Genomic DNA, 22,203 nt, shown 5'->3' on the forward strand with positions numbered 1-22,203 from the left:
ATCACACAGCTGCTCCCGAGGCACAAGACTAAAATTACACATTTAAACTATATCTTAAGCAAAGGGCATTTTGACAGTAAAATAAACCTAAAGATAGTATACATTAGAGATAAAAGATTTAAGAAAACAAATGATGACTTCTGATTATATGGCAGCTGAGGCAACATAAACACTTTAGGAAAGTTTCATAAATGATTCAAAGAAGCCATTGACTATTTCCAGTTTAAAGTTAACTATCTTGTTGATAGGCTGATTATCCCAAACTAGAGTAAGTCAGTAAAATTGTTAAATGGTGAATGGATAAGACACAGATAACCAACAACTGTCCAATTGTCCTTCTGAAGTGCTAACTCCAGTCAGAGGACATGGTCTCTGTCCCTTTTCTCAAAGCCTCTTTGCCCTCCTGTCAGGGAACAGGAGTGGCTGATCTCACTGATCTAGTCAGGACACTGACTAAGCCAGGCTCATGAGCAAATGTAGCAAGAGTCTACATATGCAAGCACAGCACCTTCTTCCACTCATTTTTCCTTGCAGCTGGATTAAAACTCATTCTGAGCCTCTCCCGGGGCAGTTCTGGCTTCTGTTTTTATCTCAACTTTTCTGCTTGTAAACCCCATGAGGCTCTCATCTGATTAATCCAATGACAGAGATTTGGTGGCAGGTTTAGGAGAAAAGAGAGTTATGGGCTTCAGCCCAATTCTATGATTTTTGTTGTGATTCCTGAATTAATTTGAAAAACTATAAATAATTTGCCACTTTAAAAATAGGCCCCTTCCTAACATGAAAAGTTCTTCTTTGGCTACAATGAGAGGCCAGCACAGAGACTTTTCTTCCAAATGTTCATTATACTACCAAAGCCAAGTTCCTTAAATAAAAGTCTGACAAACTAAAACAATTTGCCAAAAGTCAAAAATAATGCCTTTGTTATAACTATTTAATCAATGAAGCCATTGGTAAACCAACCTGAACTATATTAAGATGATTCATGATTTATTGTTCAAACACAACATCCTCAAGAATGCTTTTACCCATTCAAAAATTAAAGTAGAATCTAATGACAAATAACTCTCCAAACACTGGTAAAGTAACATCTACTATTTGAAACTAGACGATATTAATATCCAAACGCTGTTTCAATACTCAAGCATATTCATCAACTGATTGAAAAGAATGGGAGATGGACTCACACAATAAACCCAGCAGTGGGCCTCTCTCACACAGTTGGGAAAACAGAGCTTGCCAGCATGTCAAATTCACTACCCATCAGTTCTGACGGAAGAGAGTGAGTTCATTTCGGAGAGGAATGAGGTGACAGGTAATGTGAAATACCAGAGGAACATGAGGAAATAACTCCCGCAAACCCACATCACCTTTGGTGCAAAAATAGCATATAGAGAATGCAGCCCTCTGAAAAATGATCTCTTCGCTCTAATCCCAATTTGTAATTGTGCCAAGAGCAGGGAATTATATTCCCAGATGGCAAATAACCTTTACATATTATCCCAAAGTAAACATTTCAATCACTCAGCCAAAAAACACTCCGTAAGGATTCTGAAATTGCAGTATCATATATGACTAAAACAGTATCCTTTTTATTTCCACTCACACAATGGACAGACACTTATAGGAGAAAATTTTATTACTATGCCTTCTCACCCCAGCCAGATAAATTCTGTTCCCAGGGCTCCTTCTCTCTGAATGCCTCATTGTCTAGAAGGCAATTCTTCTGCCCAAAAAGTCTTGCTTATTGCTAACCAACTGCAAAAAGTTATGACAACCACAAAAAAGAAAAATCAAGACTCCAAAAGAAAAATAAGTGAATGGAAATCAAGACACCAAAAGATTCATTACAATTATCATAAAGGGAGGACTAACGTTCAACAAACCCATCTTCAGCCTAATTATCAAAGAAATGTATGTTCAAACAACAATAAAGTGCCATTTGGAAAAAAATTAGAAATTTAGAAAATTAGAAAAAATAATGAAAATTTTCAGTGCTATCAATGTGTCATAACAGAAATATATTGCTAATAATAATGTAAAAATTAGATTTTACTCTTTTGGAACATAATATGGCATTATGTATTCAGAATCATAAAAGGGGTCTTGTTCTTTGACTCAGTAATTTTAAAATTTATCCTAAAAAACTCTGAAGCATAAAAATAATACATGCATGAAGATGTTTATTACATAAACATCTATAATATTTTGTCAGCTGCTTAGATCTGAGTAAAAAAAATCTATAATACAAAAAGTAAAAACACTAAACAGGGGAATGTGTAAGTAAATGCTCATGTTTCTCTTCAATAAGATATCATACAACCATTAAAAATTACAAATATGAACACCATAAAAACAACATGGGAAATATTAAGCATACACTATTAACTGAAAAATGAATATTGAATAATATGCTCACTATGGTTATAATTGGTGAAATAAACATGGATAGGACATAGATTGGAAGAAGAAATACTTTTAAATGTAATAAAAATGCAATGGAATGTGTTAGGATAATAGGATTGGGGAGAGTTTATTTAATGACTGTAAGGATTAATATTGCCATAGTATTATTTTTACAACTTTACAACAATAAGGATTTTGGAGTTAAGATTTTTTCCTCCCAGATATTTGAGTTATGGTCTCAAAGGTAGGGCTATGTTCCGTTCACCTCTGTGATAGTCTAAGCACTGGTCTACCTCCCTATAGAATCATCATCCTATACCATCATTTTTAGACAATAATTTATTTTTACTCATTTTAAATCTTATCATACCTAAGAAGCAGCAAAGGAATGTAATCTCTCTTTGGAGTGCCAGAGAACAGTGGAATTTCAAAAACCTGATTGGTAGTTCCCCCCAAAAATCTAAAATTATTAACATCTAAATTTGTTAGGAGTCCCTAAATAATATCTTCTTTGGATAAATTTCCTTACCAAATCATTTATTTTTGGCAAAATCTCTTCATATTAGTGCAAATATTTTACATTGCCTGATCAATCTGGAACTCTGTATCAAAGTCAATAGTAACCCTTCTTGTGTATTGCTGATTTAGACAAGATGCTTTCAGAGAAAGACAAACACTCTTTGAACATAACAGAGAGTTTATGGAAAGGACTCCCTCATTTAAATGTTTAGGTCCTGAGAATCTCACTGCATTTACACAATAAGGAAGGAACCTCTACATTTTCTAGAAAAGATGCTGCTCACTAATATTGTGTGTTAACCCAGGATTAACTATTTTCTCATAAAATTCTAATTCTTGTTCCATGATGAAAATAACATCTAGGTGCTCAGTTTTTTTCACAAATAAATAGCTATTCTCTTAATTTAGAAAAAAAATGTGCAGAAATAATATATAGAAATTGATAACCTAATTGATAATGACAAACTTTTTCCTTAAACTTTATTTTCACTTTTCTCACTGGTCAGGCATGAAAGTGATTTATAAAGAAGGCGATAATATCTGATAATGCTAACTAATAACTCATTAAAATTCTATACTGGTTTCCACTTATGTTTTTAAGGCTTCTTTTAAATTCACCTTTTCAAGTACTTTCCCACCTATAACTTACTTTGTCTAGGTGCATCCCTGAGCAATGGTAACTAGGTACTGCATTTATTTATACATCAGACAATGAGGCAGAGTGTCAAGGACAGTACAAGTACAGAGTTAGAGATTCTGCTTCACTTTCTCAGTTTTCTATCAGCATTTATGGAATTCTGCGGGTTTTTATTCTTCTAGTGGTTTGAGATTGTGTGTGAACAACACCTGGGGAAGAAAGTTTCTTTGTGTGTAATGGGTTGTTTATAGATCGTGTTTGTTTCCAGATGGTTTTAGACAAAGAGGCAGTTGGGCGAAGTAAGTCCAAGTTGTTATTTTTGGCCACCCTATCTAGAGTAGCATGGGCATTCTGTGCTACACTAATAGCCTAGGGAGAAGTGGAAGACGAGAAGAGAAAGGATTCATCACCTGGAGTCACGAAGTTGGCACAATGGCTAGAGGCAAGCCGGAAGTGATGGATGGGGTCTTGCTAAGACTAGGAAGGCAGTCTGAAACATTTGCCATGCAAAGCAGTGTGACTTTAGGGCTTGGTCCTGTCAGGGAAGGTACTGAGGCTGTGCAGTTCCTGATCACCATTCTGGTTCTCCTTGGCACTGTGTTAAACATCAAGATTATTTTCACACAAAACTTTTCCCAGCAAGACAAGCTATTAACATCTGAAGTCAGCTTGTAAGCTGGGCTCCAGCATACCTCCTGCAAGAAAACTTGCTAGAGTATTCTGGCTTTTACTGAGATCCTCTTTCTTTGTATCCATCTTATAATTTTTAATTTCAACCATAACTCTGAGCTTTTAATAATGTCTTAGATTATTTCTCCATTATTTTCACACATGATCTGGTTCCTTCCAATATTGTGAATTGCTAGGGAGTAAGCATTATATATTTTACATTTTCGTAACCCCATTATCACCCCAAGACTTGCACAGTGATGGATATATGGTGGGTGAATGACAAATTTGTAATTGCTATTAATTTTTTTTCCTTCTAATTACAACATTTGGAAAATTCTTCTATTTATCTTTTATAAAAAGTAACACACACGCGTCACACTCAGTACAATATGTAATTAGAAAATTACTCAATTATTCCGCGAGGTACTGAGCAACAGGGAAGTGCAAAGCTGTCAAGAGTGCTGGCTCCACAATGGGTACTTGGTAAGAATCGATGCATATTGAATAAAGGAACAAAAGGAAATATACTTCAAGCTTCTTTTGTAGAAAATTAAATAACATGTTTCTAAGAGATAATTAAATAGGTACAGTTCTTAAAGGCAAGGCTTTATAAATGGTAAGAAGTCGACAATCCAGATAATTAGGAAACTAACTTTGAAGTAAATTTTTAATATAGAATCCACAAGTTCTTAATATAAGTCCTTTGATGAAATATGTACAATTATTATATAACTTTATTTGATAAGGGGAATAAATTTCCAGGTGTCAATGTACTCATCTTTAAAGTTTGTCATATGCTGGGGGGGAGCACCCAGTCTCTACCCTACAGCTATGAGGAGCCCCCCACTCTTTGTGTTCTCTCCCCAAGTCTCTCCAAGTCCAGGTCAACAGCTGAGGAAAGATAAAATCACACTCTGCCTACAGGGCCCTTATGTCAATGGCTACCCACTCTTCTTCAGATGAAGGCCAAGTTCCTCAAACATGACCCATAACATAACCTGGCCTGATCTGGCCCCTCCTTCTTTTCAGCATCTGCTCATCCCCATCCCCTCTGCCACCTAGGATATAACAGGCAATTTCTTCCAGTTCCTCAAACCTTGTGCTCACTCTTCTGCAGGCTTTAAGGGCACTCTTCTCTCTGCCTAAAATACTCTTCCTCCTTTTTGTTTTTTTGTTTTTGCTTTACCTGGATAATTTCTGTTCTTCCTTACCTATCACTTCAAGAATTCTTTTATGGTCCTGGTCTCTATCTCCCAGTCAAACTCAGCCAATCCTCTTTTAGGCTTTCCTTGTCTCTGGACTTCCATCACTGCCCTGATTGCACTGTGATACAAATCTCAGTTTTTTGTTTTTGTTTTATTTTTAAAATTTTTTTGTCTTTCTCCAACCCCACTGAGGGGTGACTTCCTTGAGGACAGTTACCATCTTGTTTATTGCTATTATTTCCAGTGTAGGTTATAAATTTTGATTATTAGAATTGCTCAAAGATAAGAGCACTAAAGTAAGTAAACTCCCCTTATTGCAAAAATGGATGTTATAGTAGATATCACCATGTGTATTTCCTAACAAAGTCCAGGAAAAAAAGCAACATTTGATTTCCAAGAGGCACGGTACAGTCTTTGAAGAAATGCTTTATGAACTTTGCTCAACCAAGGTTATTTTTTATCTAAGATAGCTAAAGCCAACTACAAAAGTTCATACCTACTAAAATTGCTCAAATGCTTCAAATAAAACCTAATACCCTGGAAACACTTAGTAATTGCAGCCATCCCTCAAAGGCTCAAATCCCACACGGAGGGCAAATTTGTGAGATGAATGCACTAGATTTTATGTCTACAAATGTAATTCCCTTTTGAATTTGGAGAGAACATTATAAATTCTTTATACTTAAAATTTATAAGGATAAGAACAATAGAATAAAAATTGCCATATCCCACCTTGGCATGTCTATAATAGAACTACCAATCTGTCTGAATTGATGGGGCAGCAAAGCAGCAGAAAGTTTTAGTAACTAAAATAGAACATTTTTCCGCCAAAGTTTCTTGTCTTACTATGTTCAGCTGAAAAAAAAAAAATGTGTGTGATAATTATTGGAATCTTTGAGACTATGTCTCTTGCAGGGTTTATGCAAAGCTTCCTTAAGAAAACACTTCCAAGTCATCACACTTAGCTCAGCAAATGACTGTTTCCCTAGATCCCAGTTGCTCTCACATGAATGAAATCCCCTGAAACTAAAAATGTTATCAAAATAAAAGTGTTTTTCGGTGTCCAAACTTTTACTTTGGAAACCAGTTCATTACAGAACCTGAGATTTGGATAATCTAAAACCTTAGTGTAATTTTAGATGGGACAAGGTAAGCTGCTGGTAGGATTGGGGCCTGACCCTCCCCATGCACTCTAGGTTTGGTAGCAACCAGGGAAACTCCGGGTGATGAGCTGCAGCAGCCCAGGAGCCAGGCACCGAGATTCAATCTTAGGTCTCCTAATTAATACCAACTAATTCGGCCCTGGACAAGCCACTGTCCCTGTTTCCTCATATAGAAAATGTGGGTGATAACAACACTCATATCCTTCTTTGTTCCTTGGAGAACAAAATAATATAATACCCATAAAGCACTTAGCAGCATACCTGACTCAGGTGATCAGGAGGCCAAATAGGACCCACAAACATCTTTTATTTGACCTTTTCAGATTTTTAAAAAATTGACTTTGTTCCTTCCAAGTTTATGATCCAATAGCCAGATCTACTCTCTTTAAGTTTACAAAGAAAGCCACTGAGTGTAAACAGGAGCAAAGACTTGCCCAGTTAAATACAAGTTCAACCCAAGATAGAACCCAAAATTTATGACTCCTAATTCAAGGTTCTAAAATGACCAGTTTTCCCAGAGGCTGATGCTTCCACCTGTTTTCCTACCTTTACCCATTCCCTTGTCCTCCTCTCCCTTTGCATTTCAAGTGGATGAGGCTTGAGATTCCCGGGGAGAGAGAACTAGCAGGAACAGGAAGAAGACCTCCGTTTAGCACACACTGACACCTCCCAGGCCTCACACCCCTGAAAGGGATGCAGCCAATTAGGAGCAGAAGAAAAGAGAAGGGTGAGCTGGCCAGCCCATAGACAGGGCAGTGAGAGATCAGGATGAAGCTCTGGGAACTTGCAGGAGAAGAGAGGAAGGAAAATGGATAGAAATTCCTTGCAATAAGATTGGAAGACGAAATCTGATTTTTTTAATCTCAAAAATCCACCTGTAAATGAAAAATGTAGATAAAACCAATCCTGATATATCATAAAATTGGGAATTTCAAGTCAGAAAAAGTAGGCTGAAGTCCCAGTTTTACTACTTAAATTGCTATATAACCCTTGCAAGTAGTTTATACTCCCTGGGACTTTGTTTCCTTATCTGACAAATGGATGTAACAATAATTCCAGCCTTACCTGTCTCATTGGGTTGTTGTTAAGATCAAATAAAATCATATGTTTATAATGTTATAACCATGTTTATAATGGTCACCATATATGGAGTACTTACAATATGCTAGACACTATGCTAGGAGCCTCACGTATATGTTCTCATTTAATCCTCAAAACTTTGAGATTGCTTGCTATCAACCCAGTTTTTCAGATAAAGAAACTGAAGCTAGAGAGGCTTAACCACTCACCCGCAGTCACTTCAAGGGTTAGACCTGCAATCCACACCCAAGCTGCTCAACTGCCAAGCCCACGCCCAAATCTTCATGCTACCCTTTGCAAGAGTACTGTGTAAGAAGTACATTATATAAGTACATTATGAATCTCACATTTGAAGTATCATCTAACTCATTAATTATTTTCAGGAAAACAAAATAGACAGGTATATAAAGGAGTCTCAATAACAGAACTGATATTGGCTTCACAGTACCATGAATTTTTGGCTACTACCATAGCTTTATTGGTGATATGCCACTGTTGTTACTGAATTTTGAGTAACATCAGATCTGAGACTCAAGCCAAATTTTACTTGGGAATGAACAGTATACAAAAAGGTATTAGTTCAGTCTAGTTTTAAAGATGTCAGACTTTATTTACAAAGCCAATTCACTTTACAAAAGAATAAGTATCCATAGATCCCTGCATTATTTTAAGGATCTAGAATAATTTCTTTAAATTATTTCTTTAAATACCTGTACATTTTAAGTATTTGTTCATCAAGTAATTGGACTGCTTTCTAAGATGGCAGGTTTATATCCACCTGGTTGAGTCACAACTCCACAGAAAAGATGCCTGTATACCTACTTTCCTAATCAGTAAACTGGTCTCAGAATCAACCCAGATATAACCAATAGCTGGAAAAACAAATAAATCATGACAATGTCAAAGAAAGGAGAAAAACTAACCAAGCCATGTAAGAATACAACAGATTCCTTCTCCCATCCCCCAACAAAAGTCTCACTGGAATAAAATCATCAGCATCATCTAAATGCAAGTATAAGAAGCAATTTATCTAAGCTTCTTGGGAGGCCCATGCATTTTGATACCGTCCCTTCCATTCTCCTTCCAAACACTCTTAATTATACAGACTCACAGGCAGAAAATCTCCAGTAAATCCCAAAGACATGGGAATCAGCCGTGAGGGCTTCTGAGTGCATATGATTGGGAAGATAAGTAATGAGAGGCAAATTCAGAAATTAGGACAAATAGCTGTGGGAGATCAATGTCCAAAAGTAAAGTTCTGAACTTCAGAGCTCCTATATCAGTTCCATTCACTGAACATCCACCAAGAGCTTCCTATAAGTTGGGCTGTGTGCTGTGCCCTTGAGAACTCTCTGCCCATAAACAGCATGTATCTAGTGAACTTGCTCTTAGACCTTCTTAATTCAGACAACTGACTAGTTATGTTCATAGCTAGCAGCCTAGGAACACTTGCTTAAATGTTTTTCCTTTTTGGTTGCAAAGCATGTCTAATTTCAAAATCTCTTCACTACCACATATTTTGGTATATATCATTCTTCTGGAAGCTCCTCCTTCTGGAAGTTCCTCTTTCTAGAGTGACACAGCCTTTGATGGAAGACTCAACCCTAGAATGTGAAATTTTACCCATTCTGATATCACAAAGTCAATCATTTAAGAAGAAATTCATCAAAGAGTTAGTTCCCAGAAAGTACATATTTTGCCTTTGAAAGAAATGGCATAACAAATAATTTAAATTTTTTTCTTGAAAAATTCTCTTTATATCTACTACTATATACAAGACATAGCCTTTAAATATTTATTTAAAATATATTTTTGTACTACATAATAACACCAAATTTAAAAGAATTTGTTTTTTTGAGACAGAGTCTCACTCTGTCACTGAGGCTGGATTGAATTGGCATGACCATAACCTTGGATTCCTGGGCTCAAGCGCTCCTCCTGCTTCAGCCTCCAGAGTAGGCCAGACTACAGGCATGCTCCACCATGCTCAGCTAGTTTTTTTTTATTTTTAGTAGAGGTGGGGTCTTGCCATGTAGCCTAGGCTGGTCTGGAACTCCTAGCCTCAAGCAATCCTCCCACTTCAGCCTCCCAAAGTGCTGAGATTACATGCTTGAGCCATTGCACCCAACCTGTACCACAAAAATTATCACCCAAAGAGTGTTCACAAACTTCTTTTCTCCCATTGTTTCTAATTCCCTCTCCCCTTTCTGAACTAGAAGCATTACATCTTGTGGAGAGAGACTTTAATTCTGAGTCATGTTAAAGTGCCAAGAAAGCAAGTGGGAGGTTGACAGAGTTCAGTTGGATCATGGCGGAGAGTGGTGTGAGGTGTGAGGAACGTGTCTAGGAGGAGAAAGAAGATTTATTAGTGCAGCTGTGGACTGTGTTTTTTCCTCTTCAAAACCCTTCAAAAGGCCTGAGTAATTCTTAATTATTTGGAGCACTAATTGGTAATTATTTTGGCTATTCAGCTGTGCATCTAACCACATCACCACTGAGGCTCAGTCCCCCACGCCTGGGCATGAGTAGGGCCTCGGGGAGCAATGGAAATGCTGCCAGAGCCTCCCGGCAGAGCCTCTGAGCTGCTGGTGGCCCCTGTCAAGGCCATCCCATGAGGTGCCCAACCCCTACCCAATCCAAAGGGAAAAGCCCTGGAGAACGATTTCAAGCAGATATAACAGATATAAAGAGTTCAGAGAAATGGGGGAAAATAGAGAGAGGAAAGAAGAATTGCTCACCCACAGGAAGAAAGACAAAGCCCAGGTGGGAGGGAAGGTGATGGGAGGCAGGGATAGGGCTGCAGAGAGGATGCCCTTGACCGAAACTCCAGGGGGGTGGAAGAGGCTCCCCCAAGCAGCCCACAGTTCCTACAGATGATGGGCAACATGAGAACCTGAATAAGCGTTTGTGCCTGAAACACAAAGACCAAACTGAAGGGGAAGAGGCCAGCAAGGCTCGTTCTTTCTCTCTGCCTCCCATGGGCGCTGGCCCGCACTCTCGGGTCCCATCCTGGCTTCTGCAAAGTGCTGACAGTTCACCGCATTCTGCTCAATCAAGAGATCCATCGACAGTCCCTTTGCCCTCCTCTGTCAGTAATCACCGCAGACTTGTCAAAATCAAGGGGAACAGGTCACATCCTGTACAGACAATAGGGAAAATCAGATTCTCCTAAAAGGCCTGATTTGAAAGCAATTCTGAAAGGAGTGGCAGAGGGAAAAACAATTTTTTTTTCTCTTGTTGATCTGAGCAGAAGACTTGAGACTATTTCTTCACACTGCCTACCTGGTAAAGGTGACAAAGGTCACGGAGTTAAATTTTCTAAAAGCGTATGTGTCTGATACATTTGAAACACTTTCGGAATTTAAAGAAGACTGAGTGCGAGGGAATATGTCTAACACTCCCGATCCCAGATTGGTATGGAAATGCCCAATAAAATATAAAAACATGGGGAAAACTACATTCATTCACTCACCTGTTAAATATTTATTGAACTTTATGTACCATTTATACCTCTAGAAACCAGGTCAACAGTTGAAATAAGACTACGCATTTACCTTCCCTTCCTTTTCTATCTAAAACCTTGAAAAGGTACATTTACATGCCACAAAATGCCTCCTCCTTCTAATACATAAACTGCAAAAAAAGTCAGTTTAAAGAAAATATAAAGGCCTATTCAAAACTCCCCTCTGTGAAAGACGTGCTGCTAAGACACTCTTCCTAACTCAAGAGTAAAATTAGACACAAGTAGGAAGTCAGGCTCACACTTAACTAACAAGTTTAGTTAATGTTCTATTAGTACATGGGGACCCAAAAGAACAGTTAACCTGTAAAACAGTATCATCAATGTTAAAATTCTATTTATTCTTGAATATATATTTATTGAGCACCAGGATCATGTGTACACTGCTAAGAAAAAGATGGAAAAGTGAATGCATGATCCTGTTCTCATATAGCCAACATTCTACCTGGTAAGATGAGTCATCCTTATAAACACTATAGAATACGAACCATACAGGACATACAGCAGCAGCTGCTAAGGACCAATGGAGTTGTAAACTCAATAAGCAAAATAGGTGTCTGGGGTGTGAGGCAGGAACTTCCAACATAGCCTGTTCAAAATGGAACTCATTATCTTTACTTTAACTATGTTCTTCCTCCTCTGTTTTCTATTTCAGTTAATGGGAGCACCATTCATTCAAGCCAGCCCTGCAAAAGCTTTCCTTTTCCTATATGTTCCACATTCAGTTGGTTACCAATATTGGTTACTTCTAAGGCAGAATTGTCCCTTAAATCCAGCCCTTCCTGTTCATTCATTCTGCCATTGCCTAAATTCAGATCCTTATCATCATTCACTTGGACTATTCCAACAGACCAATATGACCTCACATCTTCTTTCTTTCCCTAAGACCATCCTCCAAGCTGCCACCAGGTGATGTTCTACATTTCTTTTCCCTATTACCCATAAAATTCAAACTCCTTGGTAAGGTGTAGAAGGCCCCGTACAACCTCCTGCAACTTAATGCACAAGTTTCTGGTGCTCATTCTGGACCTCCCACCATTACTCAAACTTGCAATACCCACTCACGTCCTGATGTCTTTGCATATTCAGACCCAGGGTCTGAGATAGCCTTCCTCACCCTCCCTACTCCTACTCACCCTCTGAAACTCTGCACAAGTAGAGGTAGTTGCTTCTTCCTCTATGCCACCAACCAACGTGCTTCACTTGTCATTGGTTATAGCATTTATCATGCTTAATCATAACGATCTGCTCATATGACTATCTTTTTCACCAAATAATGAGCTTTGTAAGGGCAGAAACATGTCTTATTTATCTTCATATTCCTAGTGCCTACCACAGTGCCTGCTACATAGCAATTTCTCAATGAATTATTGAGTTTCAAAGAATGAATGGATAGATGGATAGAAAAGAGAAAAAATATATCAGAGCTGTCAGGAAAGACTTCACAAAGGATATTAGATTTGAGCTTTACTTTTTTTTTTTTTTTTTTTTTTTTTTTTGAGACAGAGTCTCGCTTTCTTGCCTAGGCTAGAGTGAGTGCCGTGGCGTCAGCCTAGCTCACAGCAACCTCAAACTCCTGGGCTCAAGCGATCCTCCTGCCTCAGCCTCCCGAGTAGCTGGGACTACAGGCACAAGCCACCATGCCCGGCTGATTTTTATATGTATATATTAGTTGGCCAATTAATTTCTTTCTATTTTTATGGTAGAGACGGGGTCTCGCTCAGGCTGGTTTTGAACTCCTGACCTTGAGCAATCCGCCCGCCTCGGCCTCCCAGAGTGCTAGGATTACAGGCGTGAGCCACCGCACCCGGCCTTGAGCTTTACTTTTAAAAATGGGGTAGCTGTTGGACAGGAAGAAATGAGGCAGAAATGAGCAAGAGCATAAAGGTTTAAGTAGAGGTGATTTTAAAGCAAGCGAGCAGGTCTGTTTGGTTGTAGCAAATGACCATGAATAAAATCTGAAGTCCTCATCACAGAGGATGTGGTCCCAATTACTTCAGTGTGAGGATTTCTCTAATCCACTGCTTTCTAATCCCTGACTACACTCCACCTCCTCTGTCTTCCTCCTGTCTTTCTGATATACCCAGCTTATTTCTGCCTTAGGGCCTTTTTTCATTGCTGATCCCTTTGCTTACAAGATCCCTGAAGGGGGGTTCATGTTGTTAAGATATGATCTGTTCAAAAGGGCCTTTACCTGTCCCCCTCTCAGATGCACCTTTGACCCACCCTCTCTATCAGAAACCTGCTTTATCCCTTTACACCAAATACCACACTTTGAAATTTTTATTTATTTATTCACCGGATTTTTGTCTAAATCCTTCCCTACCCCCACTTTACCACTATATCTCCTGTATCTAAAATACTGCCCAACGAAATAGTAGGCATTAAATAAGATTTATTTGAATGACTGAAGTGTTAGATGCAGCTAGGGTCAGCAGGCAGGGGTGCAGGGCTGTCAACTAAATTTAATAAGGAGACGGAGTATATGTACTGCACATATTTTACATGGAAGTATCATTATCAAAGATATATGTTTAAAAGATAACTTTAAGTAAATTATAAAATACTTACAAGACAGTGAGATATTGGAAAAAGGTTCTGAGAAACACCCAAATATTTGACCTGATTTATAAATCTTCTATATTTAAACAGTTTGCTAAAAACATATTTCAAATAAGCAATTTGGCTACTTCCACCACTATAACCTGCATCAAGTCTTCCATATTCTAGGTTAATTATACTACTTGGTATAATTTGTTTTAATTTACTTATTTTTCTTATATTCTTATTAAAGCACAGGGCATAGTAATTTAAATCCTTTTCATACTTCTTATGACACATTAGAAAAAGTCAGAATAGCAACCATTCAATCTTAACTTGTATTTATGCCCCTGGACAAAAATAAATGGAATTTAAAAATAGATCTGTTCAAATTTAGTACAACAAATATTTATACACAGACTAGTTTGGGTTCCCTCTTTTATAAAAGTTTTCCCAAGCTTTAGGTTTTGGGGTTGGGAAAATGTAACAACATTCATGCTCTGGACACAGAGACTGTGACTTCAGGACATACAGTTATGTGAATATAGATGGCACATGTGGCAACTATATGGTGACTCTGAACAATGAACTGAGTTAATTTAAGCCATAAATTTCACTGTGGGACATAATATGTAAAATAATAAGGTTAAACTAATAACCTTTAATGTCCTTCCAACCTTGAATTTCTAAGAGTACATCCTATGCAGATGCCAAGAGTAATTAAATATGTAATTACTATGTAAATATTGTCTCCTATGACAATAAAAAATATTTAAATACTTCTAGAACTATGTTTGGTACTCATGCTACTTCATCACTGTTTTGTTCTTTAGAGAAGTAACTTTCTTCTTTATTAATTAAAAAATGCTGAATAATTTCCAGTTCTGCCATGGCAATGCATTTTCTCTACTATCCAGACTAGGCAGGGCAGCCGAAACTTGAAGAAACATTCAGCATGTGGATTAGTTTCCCAGTTAGATTTTTCTCTTTCACCTTTGCCCTGAGGTGGTCCTCAGCTCTGCAGTGTAGGCAGCTAAAACTCTGATGTAAATTTTGCTATCTTTCTAGATAGAGGTAAAGGAATCCCTGAAGCCAGTAGGTGGGGAGAAAAGCCAAAAGGATAAAGAGACAGAGAAAGAAAGCCCTAATTCTGTGTGAGACCACACAGAACTCAGCATAACTCAAAAAAACATGTTGTGTAAGACAGACTCAAAGCAGTATAGCAAAGGTGTAGAGAACTGAACTGAGATTCGAACCACTGCCAACAGAAAGCAAGATAGAAGTAATTGTCTACTGAAACCACTCTCAGAAGACTGTAACAGAACCCAAAGCCTATACAACATAATACTGACAGTGTCCAGCATACAATCAATAATTACTTGAGATACAAGTAAATAGGTCTATGTAAGCAGTTGCAAGAAAAAAGAATCAACAGCAGCCAACCCTGAGATGATTAAGATGTTAAAATTACCAGACATTAAAGCAGCTACTATAATTCCGCTACAAGAAAAGTAAAATAAACTTGAAATGAGTGAAAACAAGGAGAATCTCAGAAGAGAAATATAAACTATATAAAACACTAAATTGGATGTTTTGGGCTGAAAAAATACAATATGTGAAATTTTTTAAAAAGACTACTAGATGAACTTAATAGCAGAGAAAAAAGGCAGAAAAATGAAAAAAGAGCAATGGAATTATCCAGTCTAAAGAACAGAAAGAAAAAGAATGAAAAAGCCTAGGAGACCTTTGAGACAATATAAAATACCTAAAATATTTTTACTTGGAGAAAGAGAAAGGAAAGATACTGAGGCAGAAAAAAAATATTTGAAGGAATAATGGCTGAGTACATCTAAAATTAGGTGAAAGACATAGACTTAAAGAGTCATGCAACTCAGTGAACCCTAAACACAATAATTAAAAGGAAACTGTGCTTAGATACATCATAATCAAACATTATATGTACCCTATACATATATACATCTATTATGTATCCATAATAATTAAAAAGAAAAAAACTATAATAGATAAATAAAAATATACCAAAGAACTATGGGTTTCCCCACTTAACATTTTTTAAATGGTCTGCTTAAAGTAAAATTAACATAAACATTTTCCAAGAAGGCATTCAATGTCTATACATGTAACACCATAGCCATAATATAAAAAGATAGCAGGAAGACATGGTAACAAGATCTATATGGCTATAAGATATCAATATTTTACCAGAAGTAGTACAATATTAACACAAAGTAGAATGAAAAAAATTCAAATTAATATAGCCAAAAGCCAATAAATAATTCAAAATCCAACATCAAAAAATATTCAAACAATCCAAAAGACAGGAAAGGAGGAATGAAGTAACCAAAAAGCAGAGGAAACAACAGCAAAAAAATGATAAAAAGGTAAATTGATATCCAAAAACTACCAATGATTATGTCAAATCCTAATAATCTAAACCCATATCTGAACTTTATAATTAAAAGCCAGAGATTAACAGATTGGATAAAAAGCTAGATCCAATTTATACACTGCCAAAAAGAGACACACTAAATATAAGGACACAGAGAGTTTGAAATTAAATTAATGGAAAAAGGTATAATATACAAAAATTAATTATGTAAAGGCTGGAGTTGCTATATTAATATCAGATAAAATAGACTTTAAGACAAAATATATTACCAGACATAAAGAGAGATGTTTTATGGTGATAAAAGGACAATTCATCAGGAATCATAATGGTTGGAAATGTGTATGTGCTTGATAATAGACCCTCAAAATACATGAAACAAAAATTAGCAGAATTAACATAAGAACCAGACCATTCCAAAATCATAGTTAGAAATGTTAACACTCCTCTCTCATCAGTTGATAGAACCAGATTTAAAAAGAAAAATCAGCAAAGCCATAAAAATGATGAACACAGATCAACCAATTTGATCTAACTGAAATTTATAGACTACTATATTTTACAACTGCAGAATATTCTCTTTGTTCAGGCATTTTTACCAAGAGAGACAATATGCTGAGATTTAAAACAAATTTTAAGAAATTTAAAAGTATTAAAATCAAACAAAATTTTTTCTGACTACAGTTGAATTTAATTAGAAATCAATAGCATTAAGATAGTATTAAGATAGCTAGGAAATCCTCAAATATCTGGAAATTAAACCACATCTCTAAATAATGAATAGAAAAACATTACAAGAGAAATTATGACTTTTTTAAAAAAGAACAAACCTATGACATATCAAAGTTTGTGGGATGCAGCTCAACTGGTACTTTTAGGGAAATTCGTATGCTTGTATTAGATAAGAAAAAAACATAAAATCAAAAACCTGAGGTTCTACCTCAAGAAGCTATAAACATAACAGCAAAGTAAACTCAAAGTAAATATAAGGAAATAACAAAAATAATAGCAGAAATAAATGGCACAGAAAACAGAGAAATAGAGAAAATTAACACAGGCAAAAGTTAGTTTTTAAAAAGATGAACAAAGTGGACAAACCCCCAACTACATTGAGTAAGAAAAAGGAGAACAGAAAGTGCCAATAACAGGAAAGATTCATCAATGCAGAACTTACAGACATTAAAAGGTTACAAAAAAATACTAAAAATAATTTTATGCAAACGAATTTGATAAATTAGGTAAAATGGACAAATTTCTTGAAAAATAAAGTCAGCAAAATTGACACAAGAATAAACAAACTGAAGAGACTTGTATCTATTAAAGAAATTGAATTCCTTATCAAAAGTTGTCCCCAAAAGAGAACTTCAGGCCCAGGTGGTTTTACCAATAAATTTTTTAAAAAATCCAAAGAAGAAAACCAGTCTTATACAAACTGTATTAGAAAGCAGAAGAGTAGGAAGCACTGATCTAATTTTACAAGGCCAGTATAACCCAACACCAAAATCTTAGTAAGAACATTATAAATTATCTTAATAAAGTTGTAAAAAAAAAAAAAAGAGGGAGAGTACCTCATTACTATTTATGCCTTAAACAAAGTCTTGAACCATATACAAACGATGTCAGTTACAGAAAAGAACTCAAAGAAACTGATTATAATACTCACAGGTGAAACACATAGTGTAACATGAACATCATGTTTTCTAATGATTTTGTTTTATAGCAGAGAAACTACAGCCCAAGGACAAAGCCAGCCCAAGCCCGATTTTGTATTGACTGAAGGCTAAGAATAGGTTTTACATATTTAAAGTGTTAAAAAATTTTTTCAAAAAGAAAGCCTAAAATATTTACTCTCTGGTTTTTACATAAAAGGTTTGATATACTTGTTAGAGTAACAAATTTATGACAGTATAAGCCATTTTATTGTTCTACTATCAGGAGTGGGTATACAAAATACTCAGAGACCGGGACACCTGGCAGCCCTTCTGTCTCCTTCCCTCCACTTAGCTTCTGCCCCTATTGCTTGATTGATTGATTGATTGATTGAATAAGTACATAGGAAGGTTCTATTATATTTCAGTCATTGCACCATAAAGTCTGAAATGTAATGACGAGCAAGACGACCTCAAAGAGCCTACAGGCACAGCAGAGATCTAAATGTTTATTCAATGAATAAATCAATCGCTCCAGCACAGTTTTACCAGGGCCAAGGGGGTAACACTGATTAGGTAGGCCTAGCACACCTGCCCCACCTTCTTGCTGCTGTGGCTGACTGACCTCTCTACTAGAAGCCATGCTTCCCTGGACTTGAGGTTTCTCCTCATTATAATATAGAGGTGATAAGACACTTCAAGGTAAAAGATGAAAAAACTGCTATAAAGGTTTACAGATGCAAATATAAGATATAATTATATCCTTGTTGCATCCTCAATTGGATGTTTTAAATGTCAATCCTTCTCTCAAATTGAAGTTTCTTCTTAAATCTCATATTTAAAATCAAAACTAATGCAGTTGAATATTTAGGGAAGATAATGCCTGGGAGGTTTATTAATGTATCCAAAAATAACTTCCCATTTTAAAATTAATGTGAAAATCTCCAAATCCAAGGGATATGCATCTTAATGTGTTAAAAATTATTAGCTAACATTTACTTAGCCACTGACAATTATTTGAGTTTTAAACCCATAGAGTATAAGAAAGCTTATGAAAAGGAGTCAAGGGCAGCGTTAATATTGGTAGAAAATAAAATGTCATTTAGCAAAATGCAAATGAGGATATTTTTCTGGATAAAGTCCTTGGAATCAATTATTTATTTCATAAAATAGAAAATTTTAGCAGAGGGAAGACCTGTCAGAGGAAACATATCTGTGAGAATACTGAATAAGATAACCATGCTTACAAGGCAACATAGTGGCCAAAATAATCAGAATGACTTGGACTTGAAGAAAAGATGTCACTAAAGAGAAAAAAGATACAAGACTAAAGGCACATCACCTGCATGCCTCAGTTCACAAGAGAAGAGGACAAATTTGAAAAAGGTGAGAAAAGCCAAATAAGAGTGATTATAAAACTCAAGAACTTAATTGAAGGGAAAGGATTTTAAACTATCTAAAATATACATAGAAGAAATTCAGGTCAAGAAACTGAGTTGGCTCATGAAAGGTATTTAATAAGTAAAGACCTTAAAAGCCAATAGCTGTCTCGGTTATAGGACAGCATGATGACAAATTACAGGCTAAGGAAAAGAAATAGAGTGAATAATATCAAATAGCTTTTAAAAAAATACCCCCCAAACCTTTCTAACAATCATTTTTATTACACTGGAATCATTTGTAACAGCTAAATCAGACTGGAAGAGAAACAATCTATGTTGTACATAAACTGTTTGAGGTTTGATTACTATTATTACTTCTACCCCTAAAGAGGGGAAGAGAAAAGAAAGATGGAGGGGAGGAAAGAGGGGCAGATGTTTTAGGCTGAGGCATCTGTGTGCATTCCGCTTGCCTGAAGGTAAAGACTGTGACTCATTCCCCTTCATGTGCCTAGCCCCAAACACAGTGTCTGACCTAGACAAATGATTAATCAAAGTTTTCAGAATGAATACATTGATCAAATTAATAAAAAAATGACACATTTCCACTTTGCTTTGTCTGCTTATAGCTGTAAACTAACCCTGTTCTCACCCTTTCTTCCCCCTTTCATTTTTTCTGTAAAAAAAAAAAAAGATTATGGAAATCAGACCTTAGAATATGAATAAAAAACTTTATCTCAGATGATTTACAAAGATAACTAACCAAAGAGAGAAAAGGTGTGGGCTTATTGGACTAAATTAAGCAACACTTTTAATACATTGTGAAATATTTTACACACACACACAAAAGTATGTTCTCTTAAATCGCTATCTGGATAAGAACTTCAACCATACTTTATGATGCTAGGATTTCATGCACCCATGTGAGCCAGCCTCAGACTCACTGGTTGATACAATAACCCTTTGTTCCAGCAGAAGCTCCAGCAGGTCCACATCTACAAGTAAGAACCTGGAACCCCCTTCACCTCAGAGCTGTATCAATCCTGTGCTAAAATTAATCATTTGTAAACTAGCTAAAATTACAGTAAACCGCATACATGGCCTTGAAAGTTATATTTTATGCAGAAATAAGTTAGAGTTTAAAACATATTTACTTAAAAATTACCACTAAGTTTCAGATGTAAGGAATAAAGAAACCAGGATTTTAAAAAAATACTAAGAGTGAACAGGTACATCCACATTACACCTGCCTCAAAAAGATACTAATTTTTCACTTCTTATTACATCTTACCTAAAAATAAGTTCCACATTGATTATAAAAATTTGTATGACTCTGGTGTTGATAGTGAGGAAAGCTGTCCTTATGTGGGGCAGGGATATATAGGGACTACCTGCTCTTTCCTCTAAGTCTAGCTGTGAACCTAAAAACTGCTCTAAAAATAAATAATTAAAAAAATAAATAAATTCCAAGGACTTGAATGTTTTACATATTATGGTGAAAAAGTTAAGATCTATTTGAAGGACATTCATTTTCCAAAATGAGACAAAATTATGGAATGAATCTGCTATTAAAGATAATAGACTATTTCTTAAAAACAGATATGAAGAAAGCTTCAAATAGACAAAAGCTATAAATCACCAGGGATCTCTAATAAATAAAAAAGAGGCAGAAAGATCTCCAAAACTCCATGCTTGATCATTTGGTGTGAAACCATAAATACAGAAGATGACTGTGTTTTCCATCTCCTCTCGCCTGTTCTCCTCAGCCCCCAAATCTTTACATTCTTCATTTACTGCTCCCAGACTCCTGGATGTGCCTCAACAATTCTCTCCTTTCTCAGAGATCCTTAGCCCATTTGTGATACACTCTACTTGCCATCTTCTCATTTCTCAAAAGCCACACAAAATCATGCTTTGCTCTTCCAGAATAAGTCTGATCAAAAACCATTCCAGCCAAGGTTCCTCCTGTGGCCAAAATAATGAGAAGGGGTAACGAAAGATGCTGACCAATTGTCATTTATGGGACACACACAACCAAAACCCCACTCAACACTATCCCAAGGCAATGCCCCAATTCCAGGAACTGCACACTGTCAAAGTACAGGCAGAAACAACCTCAGACACATACCTCAGACCATCTCTCCTCCTACTTACTGTCCTTCCCCTCCTTTTTAAAAAAAATTTTTTATGTGATTGTGGTCTCTCTCTCTTTCTCAAAATATCTCATTGTACTGTACTCACCTAATCTTGGACTGAGGTTGACCTCAGGAAACTGAATCCACGAAAAGTGAAACCACAGATAAGTGGGCACTACTGTATTCTTTTTCTTTCATCACTGTTCTTCAGGGTCACCAGTTCTCTATGAGACATTCTCTAGACAAATATAATTGTCTTTTGTGGATCTTTGTTCTGCTTGATGTCTATCTCCTACATCTAGAGGATCACAGAGTCTCTCCTGAAGCTCCTTCATCTACTTGCATGCCACCTATTCCATTTTCTCTCCTAGTTCTCTGGACACTCTGTTTCCTTCAGTTGTTTCTTACCTGCCCTTTAATTTTTAACTATATTCATTTTCAAAAGATAAATCCCGGTCTTACTTTTCTTCTTTCATTTTACTTGTCCTTGGAGAGACTGATCTTGTATTTTCAACTTCCATTTCTATAATGATTCTTATGACTCTAATCAAAACCCAAGATTACATTTCAAAAGACCAACTTTGGTAGGGTCAACTGCTACCTTTTGCAAAAAACTTAGTTTTAAAAACCACTATCTTCATCATCTTCAAATGGATTTTCATCCCAAACTCCCCTATTTCCTTGGACATATCATTTTCCCTGTCCACAAGGCTTGAAATGTTGGAATTATCTTCAACATCTGATTCTCTTTCCCTACATCCTGCACAGTTAAGTGTCATTTCATCAGTTCCATGTTCTCTAAGATGGTTACTTCATTCTTCGGGTCCCTCTCCATCCTTTAACCTTCTTTTCTTCTACCTGTGAACTATACCAAACACCACCACTCACCC

The 22,203-nt window shown here is 36.4% G+C and overlaps 1 protein-coding gene across 1 annotated transcript in view; it reads right to left on the reverse strand.

Moving 5' to 3' along the window:
• The window catches only part of SLC35F1 (solute carrier family 35 member F1), a 369,290-nt gene that overhangs the window by 249,466 nt on the left and 97,621 nt on the right, over window positions 1-22,203 (reverse strand). The window lies entirely within an intron of this gene.

This window comes from Microcebus murinus, chromosome 5 (genome assembly GCF_040939455.1).
Source record: "Microcebus murinus isolate Inina chromosome 5, M.murinus_Inina_mat1.0, whole genome shotgun sequence".
Taxonomy (NCBI): Eukaryota; Metazoa; Chordata; class Mammalia; order Primates; family Cheirogaleidae; genus Microcebus; species Microcebus murinus.